The 19,324-nt window shown below is 32.8% G+C and overlaps 2 pseudogenes; both read left to right on the top strand.

The window, feature by feature from the left end:
• The first annotated feature begins 7,843 nt into the window (after positions 1-7,843).
• LOC149540993 (coatomer subunit gamma-2 pseudogene) lies at positions 7,844-10,703 on the top strand (annotated as a pseudogene).
• Positions 10,704-10,877: 174 nt separating this feature from the next.
• On the top strand, positions 10,878-11,422 carry LOC149540992 (putative protein phosphatase 2C 41 pseudogene; annotated as a pseudogene).
• Positions 11,423-19,324: the final 7,902 nt, after the last annotated feature.

Raw genomic sequence — 19,324 nt, 5'->3', positions numbered from 1 at the left:
AGTGTATTTCTATCTAAAAGATCCCATTCATCATTTGAGATAGATCCCTTATTCTTGGTTTTTCCTTTGAACGACTTCCATAAATCCTTCTAATAATGATAGTCTTCCATTTGCATCTTCCATAACTAGAAGTTCTACTCGTTAAACCTGTCAACCCTCAGCTTACCCTTGTCTACCATCGCTCCCACTCAACCATGAGACTCCCACTTAATTGTGAGACTTTCCTGTAGAGGATAGCTAAAAAATGTCCTTGTTATGATACCACTTGTTAGGATTAAACCATGGATAGAAAATGACAATTACATGCAACTATAACCAATAATAGAAAATAATAGATCGCACAAAAAAGAACACAAGTAACCAAGATTTAACGTGGTTTACCCAATCCCTAAGCTACATCCACCAAATAGCAAGTTCGATATTATTACAATCCAGTTATTATAACTTGATTATAGTTTGTAATCCCTTACAGCTCAATGCCACCACAAGAACCAATTTTTCATCACAACTTAATAAAAATACCTAACCCTAAGCCCTTTTATATAAGTAATTTTATGCCACTTTAGGTTATAACACGTCTACTGTATGTCAACCACAATGTTAGCCACATGCCAAAAAAAAAATTGGGGTTGATGCCTCGAACCCCAAAGAATTTTTGAAGTATGTATAGTACTTTCCTAATAAGTCACCACAAACTAATAGGAAGTACATATGGCTAGCAGGGCTATCTTGAACAAGGTTATGAGAACCAAGCCTATTGGAATCAAGGCACATCGCAGCAGTGATATGGACAATAGGTAGATGTACAACAAGGATATGATCAGTAAGCCTATTGTAATCAAGGTTATGGCCCGTCGAGAATTACACAAACTGCAGCTACTCAATAAGACTGACTTCCATCACAAGAATATGGACCACCCCAATTTTCTTCAAATCGAGGGAGTATGCCACAAGGAAAATGATATCCAATTACACCCTAGCAGGGTTATAGCCAATCAACACCTGCAATGTTTAGCTATCCTCAACAAGGGGCTTCATCAACACCTGCTTTGTTTAGCTATCCTCAACAAGGGGCTTCATAGTTTGGATATGGATAATAAACACCATCTCAAACTGCCTATGGAAAACAACCTATACCACTATTAGGATTTGGATAACAACTATCTTCTTGACTATGCTATGGGAAACAAGAATGAACCCAACTTATATATCCATAGCAAGGGTTGACGTAGGCAAGTTATGGACCACAAATCTCTTTATAGGAATATGCCCATTTAGGCACAACTCAACCTAGCTATGGTCAGTAGGATTCAACATGAAGAAGGTACGAGCAACAACTCTCATCACCTGTTGGGTATACTCAACAACATGTCTCTACCCAACCTACTTACATGAAACATGGAGCCAATCAACAAGCATATGGCACATGTGGGCAACAAGGTTATGGTCAACATCCCTACAATGAGTTGGTCAGCTATGGGCAGCCACGAAATGAGCATAATACAAATCATGGATATAAACAACCATCACACTATCTAACTAAAAATCTTGTCACTACAAATTCAAGTTCAAGTTCTTAAAGCAATGGCCAAGTTGAAACAACTAGAACATCTCAAAATTAAAAAAAAATCTCTTTAAAGGTTCTATTATAATGTAGGATTTTGTGGTAGCAAGCTAGTGAACTAGGATGCCCTGTAATGGAAAATCTAGGTGAATATATTCTTTCATGGTCTTTCTACTTTTAAAGAATTAATTTTAGGAGCGGATCAAAAAATATATTACCTGGGAACTATATTTGACCATTTGGAATGGTGGTTTACTATTGGAGATAATTACTCATCATGGGGACATATTTTGATTATCATGTATTTTTGGATGGAAATAGAGATTGATACCATATGCTTGTTGATTTTATTTTTTAAATGAGAAGCTTACTTGGATCTTGAGTAGTCATCTTTGCATTTCCACCAAAGTTGCAACTAGTAGGAGTTGTTTCGTTCTTCTTGTAGTAGTTATCAAAAGTATAGGTGTGAGATGCAAAAATTTCTAGATTATAGTAGGCAACTCCTTGTTGTATTGTTGAACAGTTTGTGACTCCAAGCCCATAGGCATAATCTATGGCAAGCTGCAAGCTTTTATATGCAACACCAAGCTTTGTTATGCACCAAGTTGATCTAGTTGTCAGTGTTGTTGCATTGGTGGGGGATGTTATAGTGTTGTTACATGAGTTGCAAGAGTGGTGGACATTGTGATTGGTGTAGTAACAGGAGTTATGACTGGTGTCATCAATGTGACTATGGGAGCCATGGTCATGGTGATGTGAGTAGTGATAGGTATAGTTGGAGTAGTATAATGCAAGAAAACTATTTGTTAAAGTGTCTCACAAGAATGTGGTATAATGAATATGAAATCATAAATAATACAACTATTTGACAATGTCATTGCAAGGAATGAAAAGAAATGAATGCAGCATGTGCACAAAGTGGATTTGGTGAAAATATATAGAGACTTTCAAGTTAATGCAATTGAAAAACCCAAGGCCATATTCTACAACCTTTTTTCCCATCATTCATAATTTCATTATCAATTAGAGCTACATAGGAAGGCATACAAATTTTCCACGAGCATAAGAAGGCACATAAGTAGATACTATAATTGGAAATTTTGTCCTTAACCTGCATTAAAAATTAAAAAATCAAATATGGAAGACTTTCATTGTTTAACATGATAAGATCAATGCAAAAATATGTTTAACATGGTGAGATTAAAATAAATAAAATAACTGGTGTGGGGGGTGGTAAGGGGGGGTGGGGGTGGGGGAGTCCTAAGTCTTCCCCACATCCCCAAAATGTCATCAATTCAAGGATGTGTCCAAAAAAGTCAAGGACATGTCACCATAGAACATAGAAAATCAATCATGGTGAATATGCTTTCACTGCCACTACAAACTAGTAAAATGCAATTGGTAGCTGTAAAATTAGTCTCTTGCTAGTGCCAACATGGAAGATTTAGAACAGGGTATTGACATTCATCAAAGAATACTAGATAGAGGATATTCATCATATGTTGTAGTTACAACTTCCATTCTAGACATGGATAAAAAATGTGGAAACATAGACAAGGCACATAAACTATTTTAAAAATGCCTCAAATAAATGTGGTCTCATGGACTTCAATGATTATTGGATAAGTACAAGGGGGTTTTTCAAAAAAGCTTTAGAAAATTTTAAGACAAATGGAATTGGCAAGTGTAAAACCAAATTGCTCAACATATTCTAGCATCCTCCTTTTCAATACCAAATTAGGAAATTGTAAAATGGTATGGACATTCATTGAATCATAAAAGATACATGAATCATGTTGAACCTGTCATTTTTATTTAAGGGAATCCAGTTTCTTCATCAAATTGAATTCCTAACCCCCTGACAAAAGCTAAGGTAGGAGAGGCTAGTAAAAATAGTATAAAAGGATTCCCAACCCCTTACTTTTGAAGTGTCAGTATGAAGAGGAATCCATGGAGAAAGATCAAAAGAGTAAATGATCAAGTGAGAGCAAGGATATAGATTTTGAAAAAGAAAAAAATCTCTAGAAGGAACCCAATATTCCTTGTGCTAAAAATGTCAACTTCCCTCTCATGTTTTAATTTAAGCAACTTACCAACACAAAAAAAATACAATTTCTAATATTTCAATGCAAAAGTCAAAAGAATTGGAGAGTCGATTCTTACTGGTATTTCAAAAATGGTCTACAAAAAACAATTTATTAAACAATGCTTCTTTCTTTTGTATCTAAGACTCTCCTTTTCTTGTGATTGAGAATAGAGTTAAAGTAACTAGTAGACAAAGTGTGGGGAGGATTTTTCATTTGTGAAATTTATTATGATGATTGCATGGAGGAGGATTTTTAGGGAACCCTAATTTATGAATATAAACTTCATCATTTAAAGCTAGATATTTATAATTGCACTTTCCATGAGTACATTTGCTACTAGGCCAATCCAATACCTATTGTTCATACCAATGTTAGCTAAATAATTAAAAATGAGGAAATTTGTTTTTAGCCCATTAAGTGAATATAATTGTTTTTTGTTATTACTATTTCAAAAAAAATTCACTCCTGTACAATTTTTTCGCGATGTTATTTGTGACTTGGTCTTTTCGCAATTGCTTTGATTATAACTTGGGAGTGACCTTCATTTATTAACCTCAATGATACTTTTATTTTAGCGAGCTTGAGTCGTATCTAAATTGCTTTCACCTTAGCAACATTGTTTCTTTCCACCTACTTAATTGTATATGAGGATTGTACCTTTCATGTTTCTAAAAAATATTCATACTCTTGAAAGGTCACAGTTACACCTGATCATTTGGGGTATAAGCTTTGTTTTAATTTTCTTCTTTCTCCACCAACACTTTTATCATAGCATTGCATGCTAGGAATTTTTTATTGACATATGGAAACATGTCAAAAATATTTCTTTTCTCAATGTTTGATGCTCAAGTGAAGCTTATATAAGTTATCCAAAACTAGATACGATGAGTTGTCTTCTTTACTATTGAGCTACCAATTCTTATAGAGAATCATGATGTGCATAAGTATCATTAGGTATGAATAGCAAGCCATATTAGTAGTTGAATTGAAATATATATTTGATTAGCTAGGATTGGTTTTGGTTGACCTTGGTTATTGATGCAGAGCCACACCTTGGAAAACTCAGGAGGAAAAAACTCACTCAACTAAGTTGCTTCAAGGGGTATCTACAACCTTCAGGATCACACAGGATATATTATAACCACCCATTGTGATTTGAACCAACTATTCTTATCATTATTATTATTATGAGAACACAACCAGAGATACCTTAGACTCAACTCATAAGACTCCTATAACCATCCACTAGATTCAATAAGAAAAACTTTGAAAATAAATGCCCACAAAAATTTCTTCTTGCTGCCTCCAGATAGACCTGCACTCAGACATGAATAACTTTCGAACCAAAAACTATTTACTCAATCCAACCATTAATATTTGGTGTAACTAGGTTTCAAAAAACATATAAAATTTTTAGAGAAATCCAACGGTTCAAACCCAAGATATTGACCACGCATCAGAGTACATTTTTCTGCAAAACATTGCTTCTTGCTATCTCTAGATAGACCCGTGAACATACATGTATAAATTTTGAACCAGACAATATTTTCTCAATCCAACCATTAATATTTTGCATAACTAGGTTTCAAACAACATATAATTTTTTTAGAGAAATCCAACGGTTCAAACTTGAGATATTGACCCCGCATCAGAGTACATTTTTCTATAAAACATTGCTTCTTGCTGTCTCTAGATAGACCTGTGAACAGACATGTATAACTTTTGAACCAGATCAAAACTCTTCGATCCCTCTAATGAAGATGGGCATAATTAGGCCTATAATAACATATCCAAAGCTCATGAAAATTCAATGGTGTATTTGGGAAATATTACCCACGCACTGAGATTAATTTTCTGCAAACATACCGAATTCGACCCAAAACTAAAACTTTTTAATCTTCTGCAAACTATCAACTTGTTTCCAGTGAGAAGATAAGAAAAATCTGTTCAAAACTCAGACCATCGAAAACTTGCACAAAGAAAAAATGAAAAAATATTCCATATCTCTCCAAATTCGATTCCTCTCTTACATAGCCGATCGGCTTTCTTTTAAAACTGACTTTCTTTTTCCTAATTAAAGGATGTGAAACGTTTTCTTTCTATCTAGAAAAGAAAAATGTCTTCTATCCAGAAAAAGGATAAGAATCTAAAACGTTCTTTTCCTACCAATATTAGACAGTCTAAATCAAGAATATTCCAAAAAACTGCCTACTACCTATTATTGGATTCTGAAAATCATTAAACACTCCACCTACGAATTAAAAACTATTCTAATTTAAGATCCACACACCTGGTCCTAGGTGGCTATATCTAGAGAGCTTATCGAACTGCTACTCTAGGTATGCCACCACATGTAGGACGTTATTACAAACTTCAAAAACTAAAAGCATTTAAAACATAACATTAAATTTCCTATTACATTTTCAACAATGTTGCCTCCTATAGCGTTTCTCTTCTCTGCCACTGTAGCAGTTATAGCTTGTACAAAGACCAATTCTTTTAATTCTAAAACATAATTTTATAATTTGCACATGCAACATGTACATCAGTGTCTTTCATTCTCCTATTTAAAAAGAATTTAAGTTTGTTTTATGCTTCAATCTATGATTTGTATAAAAGGTTTATTCTTTCCTCTTTTAGCCTACACTTTTAGAGATTATGTTATTTTCGCAAGGAAAACCTATAGAGTCCAATACTATGTAAAACAATATAGTTATAAGATTGTCTGCTTCAAGAATTGAATTAAAAATGAGATAATGATAGGAAATGATGTTGATGTGTTGTGGAATTATATACAAAATAGTGAAAATCTTATGAAAATTTCAGTTACCATTTCATTTGAAGTTCAGAAACAAAGACAGCTTCTAATTAATTATTTATCTTTTGTAATTAGACTTTCATTTTATATGTACCTGAATAATACAAAATTTAATGTGATCAAATTTCCACAATCCATGATAGTCATAATACTAAGTTTCTAGATTAGATTGTGTAAAGATTTTTTTCATCAACCTTTCGAATCACACTACGTGATCCATCATTAGGATGAGAGAGCAAGAGGTGTAAAACAATGTAAAACAAGAGGTGTAAAACAATGTAAACATTTTTTTACACCTCGTGCTCTCTCATCCTAATGATGGATCACGTAGTGTGGTTCAAAACGTTGATGAAAAAAATCTTTACACAATCTAATCCAGAAACTTAGTATTAAGAATGCAAAATTTAATATATATTTTTTTACTATTATTTCATTAGACAACCCTATATACTCTCACAAATTTTGCATTTTTAAAAGATACACTGGCAAGGATGTGTCAAGTGCTCACATATTCTTGATAAGATTCATAACCAGGATATGTTTTGGAAGTACTTATCATCTTGTATTTCAAAGTTATCCTTTTGCAAGGTTACCATATATGAGACCACAAAAATGGAAATGAAAACTTGGTAATCTAGATAAACTAGTTATAATAAAAATAGATATAATGACAAAGTGAAAGTTAAAGGTAATGTTAGAGCCCCTAAAATGAAGGACTATGGAATACTATATGTATATTACAGCGAGCCATATAGAAATAATGAAAATAAATGAAGGGTTAACAATGGGAGTGGACCATGCAAATGATATCTAAGACATATAACCTTGGTAATAAAGACACCAACACAATTTTTCACAACCATTCCGACTCCAACATTGAAATATTTCCTACCCAACACATATTCAAGTTGACAAATGCAAGCTACAATCAACCAGGATTTAAGAGCCTTAGATTTGTAGGTCTCCCAAATGGTATAGACCTTGGTGTTATCGTTTCCAAAGAGAAATGAATGAATCATGCTACTAAGATTATCATGAATGAATTTTCTAGAGGTAACTACCCTTTATAGAAATAAATGATAATCCTAAAATTAAAGTTAGGAAACAATAATAATATGCAACTAGCCAAATTCCATTTTTACCCTGAACTACTTTATCTTTATCGCTATCATAAATTTGAGCAGCAAGCAATTCTATGGCAATATGATTGGATAAACTAATTGAGATGGCCACTATATCGGACCAAAGTCATGCAACAGAGGCTAAACCTTGTAATTAATATCCTACAAGAAGCATTTCATAAGAATGTATAGCATACTAGCTCAAGTCCCCTAGTTGTCAAGTCCCTTATCTTCCTTTGAAAACACCTGAGAAATGGGATGCTTTGTCTCACAAATGGAAATAATGTAAGTAGTGCAACAAGTTACCTTATTTATTGTAGTTGAACATCATTTAATTAGTGGAGAGGATGGTCCCAAATTGGATGAGCTTATGTAGTGGTTTGCACCTAAGTCCTAAGTACTAGTAGATTCGATTAGGAAATTCAATTCTTAATTGCATAGAACATATAAACTCAATATTGACGGGAAATGAAAGTATAAAAAAAATGCTTCCATATAAATAAGAATTTCATATATAGATCTATGCCATGTGGGCATCCTGACTTTTTTCCAACATATTTTACTACACCTATCTTATATTTTACTTTCCTGGACATAAAATATTTCAATTGTGCTAGTTCATTGTTTTTCATTAACAAAATATTGGTTTTAATGGGGACTAATCATTTGTGAAAAGATGGCCCATAATGGTAGAGTCTCATTTTGTGTGTTGGCTGAAATTGCAATAGTCACATTATATGCTTGGAAATCTTGAAATGATCCAGCTCTTGTGCATCTTTGACAATGAGAGTATTTTGCAATGATTTTTTTGAAAATATTTCAATCCCTCACTTCAAACATGCTATACCTATGTCCATTTAGAAATACTCAAGTCACACTACACAATTATCATAGAAACTAAAAAATGTTTATTTCACTTTACTTTTTATTTTGAAAGGGTATTTCAAACAAAATTATAATAAATAGTACTATATACATACCAAAAATCATACCTATAGGATCAAAATAATCTAGAATAATTGCATCATAAATCCCTTATGAGTATTCTATCAAAAAGGCAACATGTGAAAAAGGAGTATTATAGACAATATGAGATCTTTATCACATGCAAAGTTACCACTCACAACTACATTAAAACTACTTATGCTATTCTCTAAGATTTTTTTTTTAAATTACAATTATGATATACAAATATTCTCATAATTTACACAAACATGTGAAACACTCATCAAGGAAATTTGTATACAATATTGGAGCATTTGGGTGCTTAAACAAAAGAAATAACATACCATCAACAATGCAAATCTTGACACGAAGGCCTTGAAACCTTCTACAATGTTAGGAAACAACTCATTGGTACCTACATAAAGGGATCAAAGGATGTTACTTCTAAAATAGTTTTAAAAATACTTGTACACAACAAATCATTTCATCATAATGATAGATGAAGGCAGCCTAAATCAAAATTGCTAATGTAAAAACATTTCTATACAGATTTTGCCAAAAAGTTGTAAAAATTGCCAAATGTAATTTTTTTTTATATAGATGGATATGTGCTAAGAATAAACTTTTCCTAGCTGCTATTTCTCAAGGAGACAAATTAAGAGATATCTAAAACAAGTCATTGTTGATAAAAAAGAAAAAGAAAAAGGTTGTCTCTAGTACTTCTCTTATTAGTGGAATTCATTTACATCAAACCACTCGATATATTGTTAATCATTTGAATAACAAGGTACAAGAAGTAATTCAGTCCAATATTTCTCTTGTAAAATTGCATGCACTAGCCTTGCTCCATTTGACAAAATGGCTACTTAGCTATAATAAAGCTTGTGACTAGTCTAATGAGAGGAGCAATTCACTCACCTTTAGCTCAATGCCTCTTTTATCTATTACACCTACCACATTATATAAGAAACAAATATAAATTCACAAACTAGTCAACATTCACTCTATGATTATTTAGAAGAATGTTTGTACCACAACGTGGAAATGGTCATATTTAAAGCTACAAGGTATATAATTGAATTGAATGGGGTGACAATTCAAGAGTTCACACTAGCTATTACTATTTTACAACTATTTTTAAGCTCATCAAAGATAGTTCTTTGGTTTTCAACTATTTGTACTTTAAACAAGGTGGTAATGACACATTTGTTTGCAGTTACAAACTACAAAATTGATATCGAGAGACTAATTTTAGACGAAAACTAGTTCAAAACCACTCTAGCTATTACCACACTATTAAAAAGAAGAAATGAATCAAGTGTGGATCATTTGATGAACAAAATTAGAAATTTCATGTCTGATAGGGAATATGAGATCAAGATTATTGTTGTGGAAGCTATTACATCTTTGTGCTTGAAATTCCCAAAGAAATACCACACACTAATAAATTTTTTTGAGTAATATACTCCATGAAAATGGATTGAGTATAAGAAAGCTATTATAGATTCTATTCTTATTCATATAAGGAATATTTTAGAAGCAAAGTAAAGTGGCATGTATCATCTTTGTGAATTTATTGAAGATAGTGAATTCACCTATCTTTCAACACACATTCTTCATTTTATTGTTCACAAAGGATCAAAGACTATAGACCCTAGCAAGTATATTCATTATATATACAATAGAATTATTCTTAAAACCCAACAATTAGGGAAAGTGTTGTGAGTGCACTAGAAAAAATTGGTGCCTTGGTTGATTCTTTAAAGCCTCACATATTTTTCATATTGTGTTGATACCTCTTTGACATTGGTGATGAGGTTCAAGATTGAGCAACCCTCTACCTAAATACTCTTGATGGAGATGTTTCATTAGATAAGAATGGAAAGTATGTTAAAGGATTCATTTTTGGTAACTTGGTCTTCATACTGGTTTAACTTGGTCTTCCCATTGATGATGAGGTTCAAGATTGAGAAACCCTCTACCTAAATACTCTTGATGGAGATGTTTCATTAGATAAGCATGGAAAGTATGTTAAAGAATTCATTTTTGGTAACTTGGTCTTCCCAGTGGTTAATCTTGAAGCAAGTTTACATGCATATGAATCTAGTGAAGAACCTATTATTTTGGCTTCTATTCCAAAGGAGGTCAAATCATGTAGCCATTGGTAGAGAAGAAGGATTCTAGTAAAAACATAGCTATAAAAAATGATGGATATATTGTTGTTAGATATGTTTCACATACATATGAAAGCCTATTGGCTTCCATTCTAGAGTAATTCATTTCATATTTTGTATCAAGCTCACTAGTTAAGGCTATTCTCATACCTAGAAAACTCTTTGTCCATGCATTCACACTCATGTGAGGAAGAAATATGGTTTTATTTTGTTGGGGACATAACCAAAGCCTATAATAATAGAGATAAGGCCATTCTTAGATGCATTCTGAACATTTCTTGAGGAGATTCCCTTGCTATCATAGTCATCTTAATAGATGCCATAAATCTTTGGTTGCAAATGTCAGTGACTTTAGATTTTTTATTTTCTAAAGAGGAAGAGCTATTCATCTCTCCATTGATCATGAGCCTAGTACTAAACATGTAAGCATTAAGGATAGTGGTGGTTTCACTTCAAATTTTCCTGGGGACATTTGAGATAGGATTCTCAAGTCACATCTATGGTTAGATCCAAATGTGAGGGTATAGGACATTGAATCAAAAGAAAAGTTTCTAAGTATTGCTAGTTATGATTTATGAAAAGTGGTGAATAATCAAGAGGCAACCAATTTTGTTAGCAAAATCAAAGACCCACAAATGGCCTAAAAGAAATTAGCTTTAAAAGCCTTGAAATGAGAAATAAAGAATGACATATTTGTTGGAAATATAAGATGAGTAACTGAGAGGGGAGGGGTGAATTAGTTACCACTAAAATAAATCCTAGATCCCTTAGATGTCAGTACAAAAACAAACTCCGAAAATGGAATACTATTGATGCTCGACAAACAAATCAAATGTTGTAACTCTAAAAACACTATGTTTTCTCGGTAAACATGCAAATCTTTAGATATTATCTATGATTATTGTTACTTTAACTTAGTTGCAAACATATAAAAGAAAATAGCATGAATACATTTGACACTAAGATTTAACATGGAAACCCAATTTGGGAAAACCACCAATTGCACCTAGTTACTATTTTTCACTCTTCTGAAGTGAGCCCTATTAGGAGCCAACCTTATTAAAGGTTACAAAACACATTGTTAGGTGTGACCCTATTAGAGGATATAATTACCCTATTAGTAGTGGCCTTTTAAGAGGTCTTGAGTCAATTCAATAGAATTGCTACCTTGTTAGAGGATTTATAAATGGTTGTTAAACCAACTCTATTGATAGCTTTAGATCACTGCTACAATGGTAAGAAAGTAACAATGAGATTACCTGAATTGAATAAAAACTAAATTGCTAATTACAGATCTCTATTTGGGCTTGTGCTTGATCCTTTCTGATCAAATATATCTCTTTGCCTCCACAAGGATATTTTGTTTATCCTTAACTTCTTCTACTCATTATCAGATCTTCAATTCACTCATGCACTTTTTCCATACATCCATATTTTACATTCACAACTTGACCTTATACTTATATCATCCACATTGTCAAGTCAACTAAAATATAACTTAGAATAATCAATATTCATCATCTCAGTCAACTAGAATCAATAGATAAATTAATTAAGCTTAATATGCCACAATAAGAAAATCCTTCATTAGCTAACCCAGCTCGATAGACACTAACTTAGAAATGATTTCCTATGTTAACCAATAGAAGCTCAGTTAACACTAAAAACTTACAAAAATCCTTTGGCAACCAAGTAAGCTCAATTAGCACTAGTTCCATCCAACTTTTCTTTCATTAACTGAGTGAGCTCAGTTAATACTCATCTTCAGCACAGTTTCCTTTGTCTCCTGAGTGAACTCCGTAGACATTGCCTTCTAAACTTGGCAAACACAGGAATGCTCAGTAGACACAAAAAACTATTTTTACTACCCAAGTGAGCTCGACATTCACAAACAAAAACTAATATGACATTTGTGTAAAATCAAGGACAACACACAATTAATCAATTGTATCCAACAATCTCCCTCTTTGGAATTGATGGCAAAACAACATGTCATAGCATAGTGAAATTTCTAGAGCAATAATAAAGTAAGAAACATATCCTTAGTTTCATTCTGATTCTCAACATGAGAACTCCCTCTATCAATGTGAGCTCCTTTCATGTCTTTAGATCTCACCCTCTGTCATAAAAAATCCATCTGCCCAAGTTTATTCTCCCTCTTACTACAAACTTCTCCCTCTTAGAGAAATTTCTTATGAAATATGATAGTATAACTTCTCCCTCTTTAACAACACATGCCAAAGAGAACATCTCTATTAATATCAATGTACCTCAATTACTGATTCATTTGCAATGAGCCTTTGATAATTTTGCATCAACTAATTGATTTTGAAACATGCTTTGGTTGATGCATCACTAAACTTTATCTAGTGAGCTTTTGATAGGGGAATAACCCCTAGGTTACCTCTTAGATACACGAAGGCATCCTTGGGTAATGGCTTCATGAATATGTCTGCAATATGATCATTTATATTCACATATTCCAATCTGGCTTCCTTGTCCTGCACCAATTCTCTTTAGAAATGATATTTTATAGCGATGTTCTTTTTTTAAAAAATACATTATTTAATTCTTTGATATGTTGATTGCACTGGTGTTATCACAATATATGACAACTGGCTCTTTGATTTCAACCTTCATTCCTTCCAACAATTGTTTGAACCAAACAGTGTTAAAGAAATTCACTACTACAACCACATATTCTACCTCTGCTATGGATTGAGATGTACAATTTTGCTTCTTGCTTGTCCAAGATACTAGTCTTTTGCCAAGAAAGAATACTCCACCACTAGTACTTTTTTTGTCATCAAGATTCCCTACCCAATCAGCATCAGTAAATACTTTTAAGTCAAGATTACCTCCAAGTTTGTACCATAAGCCATAGTTTTCAATGTCTTTTAGATATCTCAAGATTATTTTTATTGCCATCATGTGGTTTTCTCTAGGTTTTGCTAAGACTCTTGCCACTATCCCAACTGCTAAGGCAATATCAAGCCTTGTATGTACTACATATTGTAATTTCCCAATCATTAATCTGTATAATGTCTCATCAACTTCTTTGTAGTCAACATCCTTGGTAAGCTTAAGTCCAGTACACATGGGGGTTCCAACTGGTTTTGAATCTTTCATTCCAAATTTCTTGAGTATCTCTTTGATATACTTAGATTGAGTGATGTAGATACCATTTTTATTCTATTGTATCTGCAACCCAACAAAGAATTTTATCTCACCAAACATAGACATCTCAAAATCTTTCCTCATTTCTTCTAAAAATCCCTTGCATAAGTCATCATTCCCTGTGAGTAAAGTATCATCAACAAATATTTCTACCAATACAATATTTTTGTTTGGTCCTTCTTTGATATAAAAACTATTGTTATCATTTTTTCTTTGGAAACCAATCTATAACAAATAGTTACGTAGTCTTTCATTCCAAGCTCTGGGAGCTTTCTTAAGACCATATAATGCTTTGTGTAATTTGCAAACTATATCTCTCTTATTAGGATCCACAAAACCTTTTGATTTTTCAATGTCGACTTTCTCATCAAGAATTCCATTCAAAAATGTAGATTTAACATCCATTTGATATACTTTAAAACCTCTGTGTGCTGCATATGCTACCAAAGTTCTAACACCTTGTAATCTTGCAATAGGAGCAAACGTTTGACCATAATCAATACCTTCTTCTTGAGAATAGCCTTTACATACTAATCTTGATTTATTTCTTGAAACTTCGCCATGTTCATTCAACTCATCTCTAAACACCCATTTTGTACCAATTACATTTTTATCATTGGGTCTAGGAACAAGAGTCCATGTTTTGTTCTTCTTAATCTGTTCTATTTCATCATTCATTTCCTCAACCCAACTTTCATTATCTAATTCATATTTAACATTTCTAGGTTCAAAATTAGAAAATAAAGATGCACCTTTCAATTTACTTATTGTCATTATTCAATCATATTTGTCTCCAATGATCTGATCAGGTGCATGATGCCTTCTGACATATCTTGCTAACATGGGCACTTTGGATAATGAATGACTTTCATTGATTTCATCATGAACTTCAATGTTAAGCTCAGATCCCACTTTCTATGACTTAGGTCCATCAAACTTAGTTTGAACTAGCTCAGTAGCCTCTGATTGTTACTCAGGTTCTTTAGACAATGACTCAAGTTGCACTATATACAACTTGGTAGCTGTTGGAGGTTTTGGGGACTTGGGAGGTGAAGCCTTATTTAATTCAGATGTGTTTTAAAAGTATTAGGTTCATAGTAAACAAATCTTCTATAATCCTCTGGCTCTTTGTAGCTTTCTTCTTCACCCTTTTCTACAAAGTCATCAATTTTTACATGTGCACTTTTTGTGATTTTATCAGTAGATAGATTCAAACACCTATATTCTTTGCTTCTGCAGGAGTATCCTAGAAATATGCCTTCATCACCTTTTACATCAAATTTTCCTTTTCTAGATTCTTTCAAGATATAACATTTGCTGCCAAATACTTTCAAGTAACTTACATTAGGTTTGTAGCCATACGATAGCTGATAAGGAATTTGGTTTGAGTCTTTATTTAACTATACTATGTTTAAGGTATGAACTGTAGTGTTGATAGCTTCCTTCCAATATTTGAGAGAAACATTGTTCTCAATCATCAATGTTCTTGCACAATCCATGATGGATCTATTCCTTCTTTCAGCTATACCATTCTGTTGAGGTGTACTAGGTGTTGATACCTATCTTTTGATTCCATTTTCTATGTAGAAATTATTGAATTCATTGGAGATGAATTCACCACCTCTATCTGATCTTAAACATTTTTTATTTCTTTCCAGTTTATTTTTCTACTCTTCCTAGATACCACTTTGAACTTTTGAAAAGCTTCAGATTTTTCTTTTAAGTACATTAAAGTCATCATTCTAGAATAATCATCAACAAAAAGAAAGAAAAACTTTTCTCCATTGTAACTCTCTATTCCAATAGGACCACATAAATTAGAATGGATAATATCTAAGACTTCTTTAGATTGATATTTTTTTCTGTTGAAACTAATCTTTCCCATCTTACAAATTTGGAAATTCTTGCATAGACCCATGTTAGGTTTCTTCAAACTAGGAAGACTTATTACTTTCTTATGTTTGCTAATCTTAACTAGATTATTAAATTTTACATGACATAGTCCTTTGTTCCATAACCAACTTTCTTTTAATTGAGAAATAAAACATGAACTTTCGTTGAGGTCAAAATAAAATAAGTTACCTTTTGTTTGTTTGCTAGATCCAACCAGACTTCCTTTTCCATCCAGTAGTTTGGCCTTGCCTCTTATGAATTTTACCTTGAATCCAATGTTGTTCAATTGTGCCACACTCAGTAGATTATGTTTTAATCCCTCAACCCAATAAGCACTGTCACATACAAGTTCATTGGTCAATAAGATACGCCCTTTACCTTTTATGCAACAAGGTTCATTGTTTTCAAATCTTACACTACCCCTCTATCAAACATATCCTTAGTTTCATTCTGATTCTCAACATGAGAACTCCCTCTATCAATGTGAGCTCCTTTCATGTCTTTAGATCTCACCCTCTGTCATAAAAATTCCATCTGCCCAAGTTTATTCTCCCTCTTACTACAAACTTCTCCCTCTTAGAGAAATTTCTTATGAAATATGATAGTATAACTTCTCCCTCTTTAACAACACATGCCAAAGAGAACATCTCTATTTATATCAATGTACCTCAATTACTGATTCATTTGCAATGAGCCTTTGATAATTCTGCATCAACTAATTGATTTCAACATGCTTTGGTTGATGCATCACTAAACTTTATTTAGTGAGCTTCTGATAGGGGAATAACCCCTAGGTTACCTCTTAGATACAAGAAGGCATCCTTGGGTAATGGCTTCGTGAATATGTCTGCAATATGATCCTTTATATTCACATATTCCAATCTGGCTTCCTTGTCCTGCACCAATTCTCTTTAGAAATGATATTTTATAGCGATGTTCTTTTTAAAAAAAATACATTATTTGATTCTTTGATATGTTGATTGCACTAGTGTTATCACAATATATGACAACTGGCTCTTTGATTTCAACCTTCATTCCTTCCAACAATTGTTTGAACCAAACAATGTTAAAGCAATTCACTACTACAACCACATATTCTACCTCTGCTATGGATTGAGATGTACAATTTTGCTTCTTGCTTGTCCAAGATACTAGTCTTTTGCCAAGAAAGAATACTCCACCACCAGTACTTTTTTTGTTATCAAGATTCCCTACCCAATCAGCATTAGTAAATACTTTTAAGTCAAGATTACCTCCAAGTTTGTACCATAAGCCATAGTTTTCAATGCCTTTTAGATATCTCAAGATTATTTTTATTGCCATCATGTGGTTTTCTCTGGGTTTTGCTAAGAATCTTGCCACTATCCCAACTGCTAACGCAATATCAAGCCTTGTATGTACTACATATCATAATTTCCCAATCATTAATCTGTATAATGTCTCATCAACTTCTTTGTAGTCATCATCCTTGGTAAGCTTAAGTCCAGTACACATGGGGGTTCCAACTAGTTTTGAATCTTCCATTCCAAATTTCTTGAGTATCTCTTTGATATACTTAGATTGAGTGATGTAGATACCATTTTTATTCTATTTTATCTGCAACCCAACAAAGAATTTTATCTCACCAAACATAGACATCTCAAAATCTTTGCTCATTTCTTCTAAAAATCCCTTGCATAAGTCATCATTCCCTGTGAGCAAAGTATCATCAAAAAATATTTCTACCAATACAATATTTTTTTTTGGCCCTTCTTTGATATAAAAACTATTGTTATCATTTTTTCTTTGGAAACCAATCTATAACAAATAGTTATGTAGTCTTTCATACCAAGCTCTGGGAGCTTTCTTGAGACCATATAATGCTTTGTGTAATTTGCAAACCATATCTCTCTTATTAGGATCCACAAAACCTTTTGGTTTTTCAATGTAGACTTCCTCATCAATAATTCCATTCAAAAATGTAGATTTAACATCCATTTGATATACTTTAAAACCTTTGTGTGCTACATATGCTACCAAAGTTCTAACACCTTGTAATCTTGCAATAGGAGAAAACGTTTGACCATAATCAATACCTTCTTCTTGAGAATAGGCTTTACATACTAATCTTGATTTATTTCTTGAAACTTCACCATGTTCACTCAACTCATCTCTAAACACCCATTTTGTACCAATTACATTTTTATCATTGGGTCTAGGAACAAGAGTCCATGTTTTGTTCTTCTTAATCTGTTCTATTTCATCATTCATTGCCTCAAACCAACTTTCATTATCTAATGCATATTTAACATTTCTAGGTTCAAAATTAGAAAATAAAGATGCACCTTTCAATTTACTTATTGTCATTATTCCATCAGATTTGTCTCCAATGATCTGATCAGGTGCATGATGCCTTCTGACATATCTTGCTAACATGGGCACTTTGGATAATGAATGACTTTCATTGATTTCATCATGAACTTCAATGTCAAGCTCAGATCCCACTTTCTATGACTTAGGTCCATTAGACTTAGTTTGAACTAGCTCAGTAGCCTCTGATTGTGACTCAGGTTCTTTAGACAATGACTAAAGTTGCACTATATACAACTTGGTAGTTGTTGGAGGTTTTGGGGACTTGGGAGGTGAAGCATTATTTCATTCAGATGTGTTTGGCAAAGTATCAGGTTCATAGTAAACAAATCTTCTATAATCCTTTGGCTCTTTGTAGCTTTCTTCTTCACTCTTTTCTACAAAGTCATCAATTTTTACATGTGCACTTTTTGTGATTTTATGAGTAGATAGATTCAAACACCTATATTCTTTGCTTCTGCAGGAGTATCCTAGAAATATGCCTTCATCACCTTTTACATCAAATTTTCCTTTTCTAGATTCTTTCAAGATATAACAATTGCTACCAAATACTTTCAAGTAACTTACATTAGGTTTGTAGCCATATGATAGCTGATAAGGAATTTGGTTTGAGTCTTTATTTAACTGTACTATGTTTAAGGTATGAACTGTAGTGTTGATAGCTTCCTTCCAATATTTGAGAGCAACATTGTTTTCAATCATCAATGTTCTTGCACAATCCATGATGGATCTATTCCTTCTTCCAGCTATACCATTCTGTTGAGGTGTACTAGGTGTTGATACCTATCTTTTGATTCCATTTTCTATTTAGAAATTATTGAATTCATTGGAGATGAATTCACCACCTCTATATGATCTTAAACATTTTTTTATTTCTTTCCAGTTTATTTTTCTACTCTTCCCAGATACCACTTTGAACTTTTGAAAAGCTTCAAATTTTTCTTTTAAGTACATTAGAGTCATCATTCTAGAATAATCATCAACAAAAAGAAAGAAAAAATTTTCTCCATTGTAACTCTCTATTCCAATAGGACCACATAAGTTAGAATGGATAATATCTAAGACTTCTTTAGATTGATAGTTTTTTCTTTTGAAACTAATCTTTCCCATCTTACGAATTTGGCAATTCTTGCATAGACCCATGTTAGGTTTCTTCAAACTAGGAGGACCTATTACTTTCTTATGTTTGCTAATAT

Source organism: Cupressus sempervirens, chromosome 9 (genome assembly GCF_028749045.1).
Source record: "Cupressus sempervirens isolate cs-2001-9-10 chromosome 9, ASM2874904v1, whole genome shotgun sequence".
Lineage (NCBI taxonomy): Eukaryota > Viridiplantae > Streptophyta > Pinopsida > Cupressales > Cupressaceae > Cupressus > Cupressus sempervirens.
The sequence above is the reverse complement of the archived record's forward strand: the minus strand, read 5'-3'. Positions and strand labels throughout refer to the sequence as shown.